This window comes from Pleurodeles waltl, chromosome 3_1 (genome assembly GCF_031143425.1).
Source record: "Pleurodeles waltl isolate 20211129_DDA chromosome 3_1, aPleWal1.hap1.20221129, whole genome shotgun sequence".
Classification (NCBI taxonomy): Eukaryota; Metazoa; Chordata; class Amphibia; order Caudata; family Salamandridae; genus Pleurodeles; species Pleurodeles waltl.
Window position 1 is genome coordinate 1,054,676,507 of NC_090440.1, and position 13,570 is coordinate 1,054,690,076.

Genomic DNA, 13,570 nt, shown 5'->3' on the forward strand with positions numbered 1-13,570 from the left:
GTAATCACTGGCACACAACCATCCAATCCAGTCCGGTGCACAAAAACAACGTGTGATAAACTTGAGAGTATAAATCCCTTTGAAATGTCCACGCTAAGGTAGTTTGTCCCGGTAAAGAATGAATGGACAGTGTGATTTCAGTCTTCAGTTTCCATACATTTACGGGTGTGAGATTAAATACTATCTTGCAAGACCGCACTGAGGGGTAGGACAGAGACTGCACACAAGTAATCAAAAACCACAGTAAAATTACTGACGGGCAAAAAGAATAAATAGATTTTCCACACTCTGAGTTGAAAAGAAAAAAGGATAATAACTTGAAGGTACTCTTCATACTTCCTCTTGGGATTCAGTCGCTAATTAAAATGTAAAAGCTGGGACCCTTAAAAATTCACATTATATATATATATATATATATATATATATATATATATATATATATATATATGAAATGCCATAATGCTCTCCAACACCATGTGCCATCTTTATAACAGCACAAGTCTAGAAAATGCTTCCTGAACCAAGACTTTTACACTACAACAGTGCATTGTCGTGCTTTCAGGAGTTTAAAGAAGGAAAAAAAAAATTGAATACCAAAATTAGAAGCACAAGGACATCTGCACAAGAATTCGGAAACTAACCAAGGATACACAGGGCTAAAATTCACTTCAAACACCAAACCTGGAACATTCGAAAACATATAGGTTAACATCACACAATAGAGGTCGTGGCAGAGCTGAGGAGGGACAGCTTACTCATTGTGACACTGGTTGACGTGTGTGTATGTGGCCAAGAAAAGAGCAACCAGCGGTTAGTATTTTGAAATACTACCCAAACCAAAAATATTTGTACCGTGCTTGCCTCCTAGCTGGGGCATTGGCTCTAGTCTAGGCCCAGTAAAGCGATGTCTCTGTCAAAGGAAGGTGTTTGATTTTAGTGGCACAACAATTACTTTGGAATACAAAGTCTAAGAGGTCAAGGCTGTTAACATATTGCCCGAGCGAGAGGCAAGCAAAAGAAGAGCGTGGATGAATATATACCTATATTACATACTGGCTACAGCCCATATCTAAATATGGTTAGACTTTTGTTTACATTTCTTAATAACTTTGGTGATGTTCAACAAATCTACACACATTTTTCAATTAAAAAATACAAGTACTGGTAAAGCTAAAATGCCTCGCCTTGGGAGGGTGTTCTGTTTGATATGTATTGATAATTTTAGTGGTAACTATGGCATCATTTAACAAACATGAAACTTGGCAGACACAGGGGTGTGGAATTCCTATAGCCCGGTGCCCAGGAAATTGATCTTGGGGTCAAGGACAACATATCATGTTTATTTTGTCCTTGAGAAAAGTAGGCACAATCCCCTGCAGCACAAACCTTTTAGCTGCCAATTTACAGGAAAGGATACTGTGCAGTTGATGTAATATTTGTGTCCTTATACTAATGATGTTCTAACGTGTATTCATGGTTCATAGATGCAAAGCTTTTATTATTAGGGCAAGTGCTTTAAATAAACATTAAGGTCACACTGCACTACGGACAGTGGGTCCAGTAAAAGAAATGTCTACACACACATTTGAAACGTTTAACAGTATGAGGCTAGGTATAATGCATCCAGATTACTTTATGGTTAGATGCTAATGTTTGCAGAAGCTTATGGAGCAAGATTGATGATTCTTTGCTTCTAAAATAAAATACTTAGAAACAAAATGCAAGTAAGAAAAAAAAAAACGAAAAAAAAAACGTTTGCTAAATTATTCTTAAATTTTCGGTACAATTTCTTTGAAGCATCACTTAGTAAAATGTGTTGCTCCACGCTAGTATTTAAAAAATATATTAATAATGGAAAATCAGTGTAACTATTCTCAACAAGATTATGGGAAACATGAAAATAAACAAGCACTGGCAAAACCAATGGATCGGACATTGGTTGTCAGTCTTTTGGTTTTGTTAATATGCATCCTGTTTTGACATAACTTTTGTAACACTTTATTGTTATGGGAGGTGCCCTCGCCATTGTAACAGACATTGGCAAAAAGCAACAACAACAACAAAAAAAAAAAAACACAACTCTTGGTCCCAAAAAGCACACACTGCCACAGTAATTTTTGGCACTGAACAAAACTACTTTGTGTTCCAATATTCTGTCAGTGATAGCATACTGCTATTCCATAAAGAGAAGCCAACCATGGGGAATGAGACAGAAATAGAATTTTAATAAAACAAAATGTCTCGGGTAAAGCCAGACTTAATTAGGGAACTACTTCTTTAAAAAAGTCACAAGAATGCACCCATTAGTGGCTTTCATGAATTCACAAGAATAATCAGAAGTAGACCAGGAAATCGAACTCCACGAAAATATTTGTGGACTGTAATTTAGCATGAGCAAAAAATGAATGTGTAGATTTGCTCATGAGAAAATCTATTGTGTGTTTAAAAGTTCACTTTTCCTCCAACCACTTTTTTCCCCATTCCTGGAAGTACATCTACTTCTGCCCTTGTCAGGAGAAAATTTCCAACCACTCTCAGTACGGGAAAAGATTAGAGAAGAGCTGGTGAAAATCATTAAAACATGCACTTTAGTAGGTTTGCACATATTCAAAGGCAATCTACCCCTGGAACTATTGCATACTCATTCCTCCAGCCCCAGTATCTAGATCTGCGGAAAGGTGGCAAAATAAAAGACAGTGATATAGTAGGACTTGAAATTTTTAGTATCCAAGCCCTACTTAAGTATTAGCCCTGGCATTAACAGAGAGGCTACTCTCAGAGCTCTTACATAATGAGACTGCGGCCATAATTTGTCACTGCACTACATGGCACCAAAGGGACAAGTACATTTTTGTACAGGACAAGTAGATTTATGAAGCAACCAGTCTCATGGACAAGTAGATATTTTGTTCCACACCACGAGGACTGTTGTCACGGTAAAGGGAGGCATGAATGTTTCCAAGTTCATGTTTGAAAACAAATCACTTAATGCATGCCTCTAAATGTAGTGATATAATCTGATGCACTAAAATAAAACTCAATGCATATCAAAGAAATACACTTTTGGAATTTTGAACAGAATTTACCAGATTTTTACAAGTTTACCGCCAGAGGTCTTTATAAATGAGTGTTCTAAATATAAGTGGTGCAAGACACCCTCCCTCCTTTACTTTACCATTTAGCAGCTTTCTGAATGTTAGCGCTTAGTTTAACAAACAGTAGCCCAGGGCTGCTATTTACCACGGGGAGGCATGTAAAAGCTCAGGAGGACTGCAAAACAGGGATGCATGTATAAGGTCAGGAGGACTGTAAACTACCCCGGGCTGTACTTTGAGTAACCAGGATCAGGGGGGTGGCCAACATGTTTTCAAGTGCTAATATTTCGGTTTCTCTTTAATGAATCTGCATGAAATGTAGAAGGCTCTTTGCATGGTAGTGGAGGAATCTCAGATTTCCTTCAAATCGGACAAGGGAGGGTTAAGTTAGATGGGATGAAAAATATTTCTACATCCAAAGCCCAACATTAAGTGCTGCTGACATGCCCTCCATGCTGGCAATACTTAATTAATACTTTTGCACATGATACAGTATTCGAGTGCAGGCATGCTTTTACTCAGGTGAACGATGTTTGGAATGCCCATGACAGGAGCTTGCCATCACCAGGCACTGGATTCCATTAGGCAGTGCTCTACTTACATTACAGGCATTTCTAAGAACATTCAAATACAAATAAAAATAAATATATATGCACTGTGAAGATATAGATCACATAAGTGAAAATACAGATGCACATTACAAAAGGCCAGCTACCCAGGGCAAATGTACTGATTGTACAGATGTTGAAGCAAACAATTTTTCCTTGAGTACCGTCCACTAACAGTGAGATTTTATCACTAGGAACACAGATAGTAAACATTCTTGTGATATCAATACATTGGGATGCAGTCCCTTTGCCTTCAATGGTTAGAGTTATCAAGGAACATTAGGGAAGCAGCCGAAACAATGATGGCTGAACGACGATGTGCGGTGTCCACGAAAGCGGAACACCGCTTTTCTGAACAACCCTGTTTTCCTCTGCCTTAACCACGCATGTCTGAACAACAAACATGTGTGGTTAAGGAAGAGGAAAAGAGACTCAGGACCCCCAGAGGACGTGGTCAGGTAAGTGGGGCTGGGGTAGTTTTTGTTTAAGGGTGGGGTTAATTTTAAGTTTTAATGGCGTGGAGGGGTAGTTTTAGACCTTAGGGGCGGGGTGTCAGGATAATTTTAGTTTTTAGGGGTGTGGGTTGCAGTAGTATGTGTATATATATATATATATATATATATATATATATATATATATATATATATATATATATATATATATATATATATTTTTTTTTTTTTCAATTTTATAGACCTTCCTCTCACAATGTTGGTCGTGGACAGAGAAGCACGAAGGAGCCGCAAGAAACTGAATCAGGTAGAGGGAATTTGAAGGAAAGGAACTGGGAATCAATCTAATCCATTCTCTTCCAGCCTCCACCTCTTTGTTAATCTCTTCTGTTGGTGAAGCAGCCGGTGTGGTGGAAAGTAGGATAGGAGGAATTGGGCTGCTCCTCCACGCACTCATCCACCACCATAAAAAAAAAAAAAAAAAAAAAAAAAAGAAGGAGTTTGGTGGATTTGGCTAAGGATGAGTAGGGAATAGTAATAGCCCAGACTACAATAAACTCCAAAACCAATAGAAATTAAAAACATTCTGCATCATTCAAAACGTTCTCTAAACTAGTGCACATCTGTAATGCCTCCTTGGCATGGTTGCCCCCTGACTTTTTGCATTTGCTGATGCTATGTTTACAATTGAAAGTGTGCTGAGGCCTGCTAACCAGGTCCCAGCACCAGTGTTCTTTCCCTAACCTGTACTTTTGTATCCACAATTGGCAGACCCTGGCATCCAGATAAGTCCCTTGTAACTGGTACTTCTAGTACCAAGGGCCCTGATGCCAAGGAAGGTCTCTAAGGGCTGCAGCATGTCTTATGCCACCCTGGAGACCTCTCACTCAGCACAGACACACTGCTTGCCAGCTTGTGTGTGCTAGTGAGGACAAAACGAGTAAGTCGACATGGCACTCCCCTCAGGGTGCCATGCCAGCCTCTCACTGCCTATGCAGTATAGGTAAGCCACCCCTCTAGCAGGCCTTACAGCCCTAAGGCAGGGTGCACTATACCATAGGTGAGGGTACCAGTGCATGAGCATGGTACCCCTACAGTGTCTAAACAAAACCTTAGACATTGTAAGTGCAGGGTAGCCATAAGAGTATATGGTCTGGGAGTTTGTCAAACACGAACTCCACAGCACCATAATGGCTACACTGAAAACTGGGAAGTTTGGTATCAAACTTCTCAGCACAATAAATGCACACTGATGCCAGTGTACATTTTATTGTAAAATACACCCCAGAGGGCACCTTAGAGGTGCCCCCTGAAACTTAACCGACTATCTGTGTAGGCTGACTAGTTTTAGCAGCCTGCCACAAACCGAGACATGTTGCTGGCCCCATGGGGAGAGTGCCTTTGTCACTCTGAGGCCAGTAACAAAGCCTGCACTGGGTGGAGATGCTAACACCTCTCCCAGGCAGGAATTGTCACACCTGGCGGTGAGCCTCAAAGGCTCACCTCCTTTGTGCCAACCCAGCAGGACACTCCAGCTAGTGGAGTTGCCCGCCCCCTCCGGCCAGGCCCCACTTTTGGCGGCAAGGCCGGAGAAAATAATGAGAAAAACAAGGAGGAGTCACTGGCCAGTCAGGACAGCCCCTAAGGTGTCCTGAGCTGAAGTGACTCTAACTTTTAGAAATCCTCCATCTTGCAGATGGAGGATTCCCCCAATAGGGTTAGGATTGTGACCCCCTCCCCTTGGGAGGAGGCACAAAGAGGGTGTACCCACCCTCAGGGCTAGTAGCCATTGGCTACTAACCCCCCAGACCTAAACACGCCCTTAAATTTAGTATTTAAGGGCTACCCTGAACCCTAGAAAATTAGATTCCTGCAACTACAAGAAGAAGGACTGCCTAGCTGAAAACCCCTGCAGAGGAAGACCAGAAGACGACAACTGCCTTGGCTCCAGAAACTCACCGGCCTGTCTCCTGCCTTCCAAAGATCCTGCTCCAGCGACGCCTTCCAAAGGGACCAGCGACCTCGACATCCTCCGAGGACTGCCCCTGCTTCGAAAAGACAAGAAACTCCCGAGGACAGCGGACCTGCTCCAAGAAAGGCTGCAACTTTGTTTCCAGCAGCCTTGAAAGAACCCTGCAAGCTCCCCGCAAGAAGCGTGAGACTTGCAACACTGCACCCGGCGACCCCGACTCGGCTGGTGGAGATCCAACACCTCAGGAGGGACCCCAGGACTACTCTGATACTGTGAGTACCAAAACCTGTCCCCCCTGAGTTCCCCCAGCGCCGCCTGCAGAGGGAATCCCGAGGCTTCCCCTGACCGCGACTCTTTGAATCCCAAGTCCCGACACCTGGGAGAGACCCTGCACCCGCAGCCCCCAGGACCTGAAGGACCGGACTTTCACTGGAGGAGTGACCCCCAGGAGTCCCTCTCCCTTGACCAAGTGGAGGTTTCCCCGAGGAACCCCCCCCCTTGCCTGCCTGCAGCGCTGAAGAGATCCCGAGATCTCTCATAGACTAACATTGCGAACCCGACGCTTGTTTCTACACTGCACCCGGCCGCCCCCGCGCCGCTGAGGGTGAAATTTCTGTGTGGGCTTGTGTCCCCCCCCGGTGCCCTACAAAACCCCCCTGGTCTGCCCTCCGAAGACGCGGGTACTTACCTGCAAGCAGACCGGAACCGGGGCACCCCCTTCTCTCCATTCTAGCCTATGCGTTTTGGGCACCACTTTGAACTCTGCACCTGACCGGCCCTGAGCTGCTGGTGTGGTGACTTTGGGGTTGCTCTGAACCCCCAACGGTGGGCTACCTTGGACCAAGAACTAAGCCCTGTAAGTGTCTTACTTACCTGGTTAACCTAACAAATACTTACCTCCCCTAGGAACTGTGAAAATTGCACTAAGTGTCCACTTTTAAAACAGCTATTTGTGAATAACTTGAAAAGTATACATGCAATTTTGATGATTTGAAGTTCCTAAAGTACTTACCTGCAATACCTTTCGAATGAGATATTACATGTAGAATTTGAACCTGTGGTTCTTAAAATAAACTAAGAAAAGATATTTTTCTATACAAAACCTATTGGCTGGATTTGTCTCTGAGTGTGTGTACCTCATTTATTGTCTATGTGTATGTACAACAAATGCTTAACACTACTCCTTGGATAAGCCTACTGCTCGACCACACTACCACAAAATAGAGCATTAGTATTATCTATTTTTACCACTATTTTACCTCTAAGGGGAACCCTTGGACTCTGTGCATGCTATTCCTTACTTTGAAATAGCACATACAGAGCCAACTTCCTACATTGGTGGCAGCGGTGGGATACAAGACTTTGCATTTGCTGGACTACTCAGCCAATACCTGATCACACGACAAATTCCAAAATTGTCATTAGAAATTGATTTTTGCAATTTGAAAAGTTTTCTAAATTCTTAAAAGACCTGCTAGGGCCTTGTGTTAGATCCTGTTTAGCATTTCTTTTAGAGTTTAAAAGTTTGTAAAAGTTTGAATTAGATTCTAGAACCAGTTGTAGATTCTTAAAAAGTATTCCAACTTTTAGAAGCAAAATGTCTAGCACAGATGTGACTGTGGTGGAACTCGACACCACACCTTACCTCCATCTTAAGATGAGGGAGCTAAGGTCACTCTGTAAAATAAAGAAAATAACAATGGGCCCCAAACCTACCAAAATACAGCTCCAGGAGCTTTTGGCAGAGTTTGAAAAGGCCAACCCCTCTGAGGGTGGCAACTCAGAGGAAGAGGATAGTGACTTGGAGGAAAATTCCCCCCTACCAATCCTATCTAGGGAGAACAGGGTCCCTCAAACCCTGACTCCAAAAATAATAGTCAGAGATGCTGGTTCCCTCACAGGAGAGACCAACACCTCTGAAATCACTGAGGATAGCCCCAGTGAAGAGGACATCCAGTTAGCCAGGATGGCCAAAAGATTGGCTTTGGAAAGACAGATCCTAGCCATAGAAAGGGAAAGACAAGAGATGGGCCTAGGACCCATCAATGGTGGCAGCAATATAAATAGGGTCAGAGATTCTCCTGACATGTTAAAAATCCCCAAAGGGATTGTGACAAAATTTGAAGATGGTGATGACATCACCAAGTGGTTCACAGCTTTTGAGAGGGCTTGTGTAACCAGAAAAGTGAACAGATCTCACTGGGGTGCTCTCCTTTGGGAAATGTTCACAGGAAAGTGTAGGGATAGACTCCTCACACTCTCTGGACAAGATGCAGAATCTTATGACCTCATGAAGGGTACCCTGATTGAGGGCTTTGGATTCTCCACTGAGGAGTATAGGATTAGATTCAGGGGGGCTCAAAAATCCTCGAGCCAGACCTGGGTTGACTTTGTTGACTACTCAGTGAAAACACTAGATGGTTGGATTCAAGGCAGTGGTGTAAGTAATTATGATGGGCTGTACAATTTATTTGTGAAAGAACACCTGTTAAGTAATTGTTTCAATGATAAACTGCATCAGCATCTGGTAGACCTAGGACCAATTTCTCCCCAAGAATTGGGAAAGAAGGCGGACCATTGGGTCAAGACAAGGGTGTCCAAGACTTCAACAGGGGGTGACCAAAAGAAAGGGGGTCACAAAGACTCCCCAGGGGAAGGGTGATGAGACAACCAAAACTAAAAATAGTAAAGAGTCTTCTACAGGCCCCCAAAAACCTGCACAGGAGGGTGGGCCCAGAGCCTCTTCACAAAACAATGGGTACAAGGGTAAAAACTTTGATCCCAAAAAGGCCTGGTGTCATAGCTGTAAACAGCATGGACACCAAACTGGAGACAAGGCCTGTCCCAAGAAAGGTTCCACTCCAAACTCCCATCCAGGTAACACTGGTATGGCTAGTCTCCAAGTGGGATCAACAGTGTGCCCAGAGCAAATCAGGGTCCACACTGAAGCTACTCTAGTTTCTGAGGGTGGGGTGGATTTAGCCACACTAGCTGTCTGGCCGCCTAACATGCAAAAATACAGACAGCAACTCTTAATTAATGGGACTAGAATAGAGGGCCTGAGGGATACAGGTGCCAGTGTCACCATGGTGACAGAGAAACTGGTTTCCCCTGGCCAATACCTGACTGGAAAAACTTACACAGTCACCAACGCGGACAATCAGAAAAAAGTACATCCCATGGCAATGGTTACTTTAGAATGGGGAGGGGTCAATGGCCTGAAACAGGTGGTGGTCTCCTCAAATATCCCAGTGGACTGTCTGCTTGGAAATGACCTGGAGTCCTCAGCATGGGCTGAGGTAGAACTAAAAACCCATGCAGCAATGCTGGGTATCCCTGAACTGGTGTGTGTGAAAAAAAGAGCACAGTGCAAGGCACAGGGTGAACAAGTAGAGCTGGAGTCTGGAAGAATGGCCCAGCCTACCAAGAGGAAAGGAAAGTCAGTTGGGAAACCAACTGCAACACAGCAAAAGAAAGGGAACCTCTCTTCTCAGGAAGAAGTTCTGCCCTCTGAGGGAACTGAACCTTTGGAGCTTGAACCTTACCAGGTTGAGCTCTTAGGCCCAGGGGGACCCTCAAGGGAGGAGCTGTGTAAGGGACAAGAAACCTGTCCCTCTCTTGAAGGCCTTAGGCAGCAAGCTGCTGAAGAGTCCAAAGGCAAGAAAAATGGGACGCATAGGGTCTATTGGGAAGATGGACTCCTGTACACTGAGGCCAGAGACCCCAAACCTGGTGCCACTAGGAGAGTGGTAGTGCCTCAGCTGTTCAGAGAGTTCATCCTAACATTGGCCCATGACATTCCCCTTGCTGGACATTTGGGACAAACCAAGACGTGGGAGAGGTTAGTCAACCACTTCTACTGGCCCAATATGTCCAACATGGTTAAGGAGTTTTGCCTCTCCTGCCCCACCTGTCAAGCCAGTGGTAAGACAGGTGGGCATCCAAAGGCCCCCCTCATTCCACTTCCAGTGGTGGGGGTTCCCTTTGAAAGAGTGGGTGTGGACATAGTTGGTCCACTAGAACCTCCCACAGCCTCAGGAAATATGTATATCCTGGTAGTAGTGGATCATGCTACCAGGTATCCTGAAGCTATTCCCCTTAGGTCGACTACTGCCCCTGCAGTAGCCAAGGCCCTCATTGGTATCTTTACCAGAGTGGGTTTCCCTAAGGAGGTGGTGTCTGACAGAGGTACCAACTTCATGTCAGCATACCTAAAGCACATGTGGAATGAGTGTGGAGTGACTTATAAATTCACTACACCATACCATCCACAAACTAATGGCTTGGTTGAGAGATTCAACAAGACATTAAAAGGCATGATCATGGGGCTCCCAGAAAAGCTCAAAAGGAGATGGGATGTCCTCTTGCCATGTCTGCTTTTCGCTTACAGAGAGGTGCCACAGAAGGGAGTAGGATTCTCACCCTTTGAACTTCTGTTTGGTCATCCTGTAAGGGGACCACTTGCCCTTGTTAAAGAAGGCTGGGAGAGACCTCTCCATGAGCCTAAACAGGACATAGTGGACTATGTACTTGGCCTTCGCTCTAGAATGGCAGAGTACATGGAAAAGGCAACCAAAAACCTTGAGGCCAGCCAACAACTCCAGAAGTTTTGGTATGACCAAAAGGCTGCACTGGTTGAGTTCCAACCAGGGCAGAAAGTCTGGGTTCTGGAGCCTGTGGCTCCCAGGGCACTCCAGGACAAATGGAGTGGCCCTTACCCAGTACTAGAAAGGAAGAGTCAGGTCACCTACCTGGTGGACCTGGGCACAAGCAGGAGCCCCAAGAGGGTGATCCATGTAAACCGCCTTAAGCTCTTCCACGACAGGGCTGATGTCAATCTGTTGATGGTAACAGATGAGGATCAGGAGGCAGAGAGTGAACCTCTCCCTGATCTTCTGTCATCAGACCCAAAAGATGGCACAGTAGATGGAGTGATCTACTCAGACACCCTCTCTGGCCAACAGCAAGCTGATTGTAGGAGAGTCCTACAACAGTTTCCTGAACTCTTCTCCTTAACCCCTGGTCAGACACACCTGTGTACCCATGATGTGGACACAGGAGACAGCATGCCTGTCAAGAACAAAATCTTTAGACAATCTGACCATGTTAAGGAAAGCATCAAGGTGGAAGTCCACAAGATGCTGGAATTGGGAGTAATTGAGCGCTCTGACAGCCCCTGGGCTAGCCCAGTGGTCTTAGTCCCCAAACCTCACACCAAAGATGGAAAGAAAGAGATGAGGTTTTGTGTGGACTACAGAGGGCTCAATTCTGTCACCAAGACAGATGCTCATCCAATTCCAAGAGCTGATGAGCTCATAGACAAATTAGGTGCTGCCAAATTCTTAAGTACCTTTGACTTGACAGCAGGGTACTGGCAAATAAAAATGGCACCTGGAGCAAAAGAGAAAACAGCATTCTCCACACCTGATGGGCATTATCAGTTTACTGTTATGCCCTTTGGTTTAAAGAATGCCCCTGCCACCTTCCAAAGGTTGGTGAATCAAGTCCTTGCTGGCTTGGAGTCCTTTAGCACAGCTTATCTTGATGATATTGCTGTCTTTAGCTCCACCTGGCAGGATCACCTGGTCCACCTGAAGAAGGTTTTGAAGGCTCTGCAATCTGCAGGCCTCTCTATCAAGGCATCCAAATGCCAGATAGGGCAGGGAACTGTGGTTTACTTGTGACACCTTGTAGGTGGAGGCCAAGTTCAGCCACTCCAACCCAAGATCCAGACTATTCTGGACTGGGTAGCTCCAAAAACCCAGACTCAAGTCAGGGCATTCCTTGGCTTGACTGGGTATTACAGGAGGTTTGTGAAGGGATATGGATCCATTGTGACAGCCCTCACTGAACTCACCTCCAAGAAAATGCCCAAGAAAGTGAACTGGACTGTGGAATGCCAACAGGCCTTTGACACCCTGAAACAAGCAATGTGCTCAGCACCAGTTCTAAAAGCTCCAGATTATTCTAAGCAGTTCATTGTGCAGACTGATGCCTCTGAACATGGGATAGGGGCAGTTTTGTCCCAGACAAATGATGATGGCCTTGACCAGCCTGTTGCTTTCATTAGCAGGAGGTTACTCCCCAGGGAGCAGCGTTGGAGTGCCATTGAGAGGGAGGCCTTTGCTGTGGTTTGGTCCCTGAAGAAGCTGAGACCATACCTCTTTGGGACTCACTTCCTAGTTCAAACTGACCACAGACCTCTCAAATGGCTGATGCAAATGAAAGGTGAAAACCCTAAACTGTTGAGGTGGTCCATCTCCCTACAGGGAATGGACTTTATAGTGGAACACAGACCTGGGACTGCCCATGCCAATGCGGATGGCCTTTCCAGGTTCTTCCACTTAGAAAATGAAGACTCTCTTGGGAAAGGTTAGTCTCATCCTCTTTCGTTTGGGGGGGGGGGTTGTGTAAGGAAATGCCTCCTTGGCATGGTTGCCCCCTGACTTTTTGCCTTTGCTGATGCTATGTTTACAATTGAAAGTGTGCTGAGGCCTGCTAACCAGGCCCCAGCACCAGTGTTCTTTCCCTAACCTGTACTTTTGTATCCACAATTGGCAGACCCTGGCATCCAGATAAGTCCCTTGTAACTGGTACTTCTAGTACCAAGGGACCTGATGCCAAGGAAGGTCTCTAAGGGCTGCAGCATGTCTTATGCCACCCTGGAGACCTCTCACTCAGCACAGACACACTGCTTGCCAGCTTGTGTGTGCTAGTGAGGACAAAACGAGTAAGTCGACATGGCACTCCCCTCAGGGTGCCATGCCAGCCTCTCACTGCCTATGCAGTATAGGTAAGCCACCCCTCTAGCAGGCCTTACAGCCCTAAGGCAGGGTGCACTATACCATAGGTGAGGGTACCAGTGCATGAGCATGGTACCCCTACAGTGTCTAAACAAAACCTTAGACATTGTAAGTGCAGGGTAGCCATAAGAGTATATGGTCTGGGAGTTTGTCAAACACGAACTCCACAGCACCATAATGGCTACACTGAAAACTGGGAAGTTTGGTATCAAACTTCTCAGCACAATAAATGCACACTGATGCCAGTGTACATGTTATTATAAAATGCACCTTAGAGGTACCCCCTGAAACTTAACCGACTATCTGTGTAGGCTGACTAGTTTTAGCAGCCTGCCACAAACCGAGACATGTTGCTGGCCCCATGGGGAGAGTGCCTTTGTCACTCTGAGGCCAGTAACAAAGCCTGCACTGGGTGGAGATGCTAACACCTCTCCCAGGCAGGAATTGTCACACCTGGCGGTGAGCCTCAAAGGCTCACCTCCTTTGTGCCAACCCAGCAGGACACTCCAGCTAGTGGAGTTGCCCGCCCCCTCCGGCCAGGCCCCACTTTTGGCGGCAAGGCCGGAGAAAATAATGAGAAAAACAAGGAGGAGTCACTGGCCAGTCAGGACAGCCCCTAAGGTGTCCTGAGCTGAAGTGA

General features: G+C 45.4%; 1 protein-coding gene across 1 annotated transcript in view; it reads right to left on the reverse strand.

Annotated features, from left to right (window-relative positions):
• The window catches only part of DDX18 (DEAD-box helicase 18), a 194,036-nt gene that overhangs the window by 123,206 nt on the left and 57,260 nt on the right, over positions 1-13,570 (reverse strand). The window lies entirely within an intron of this gene.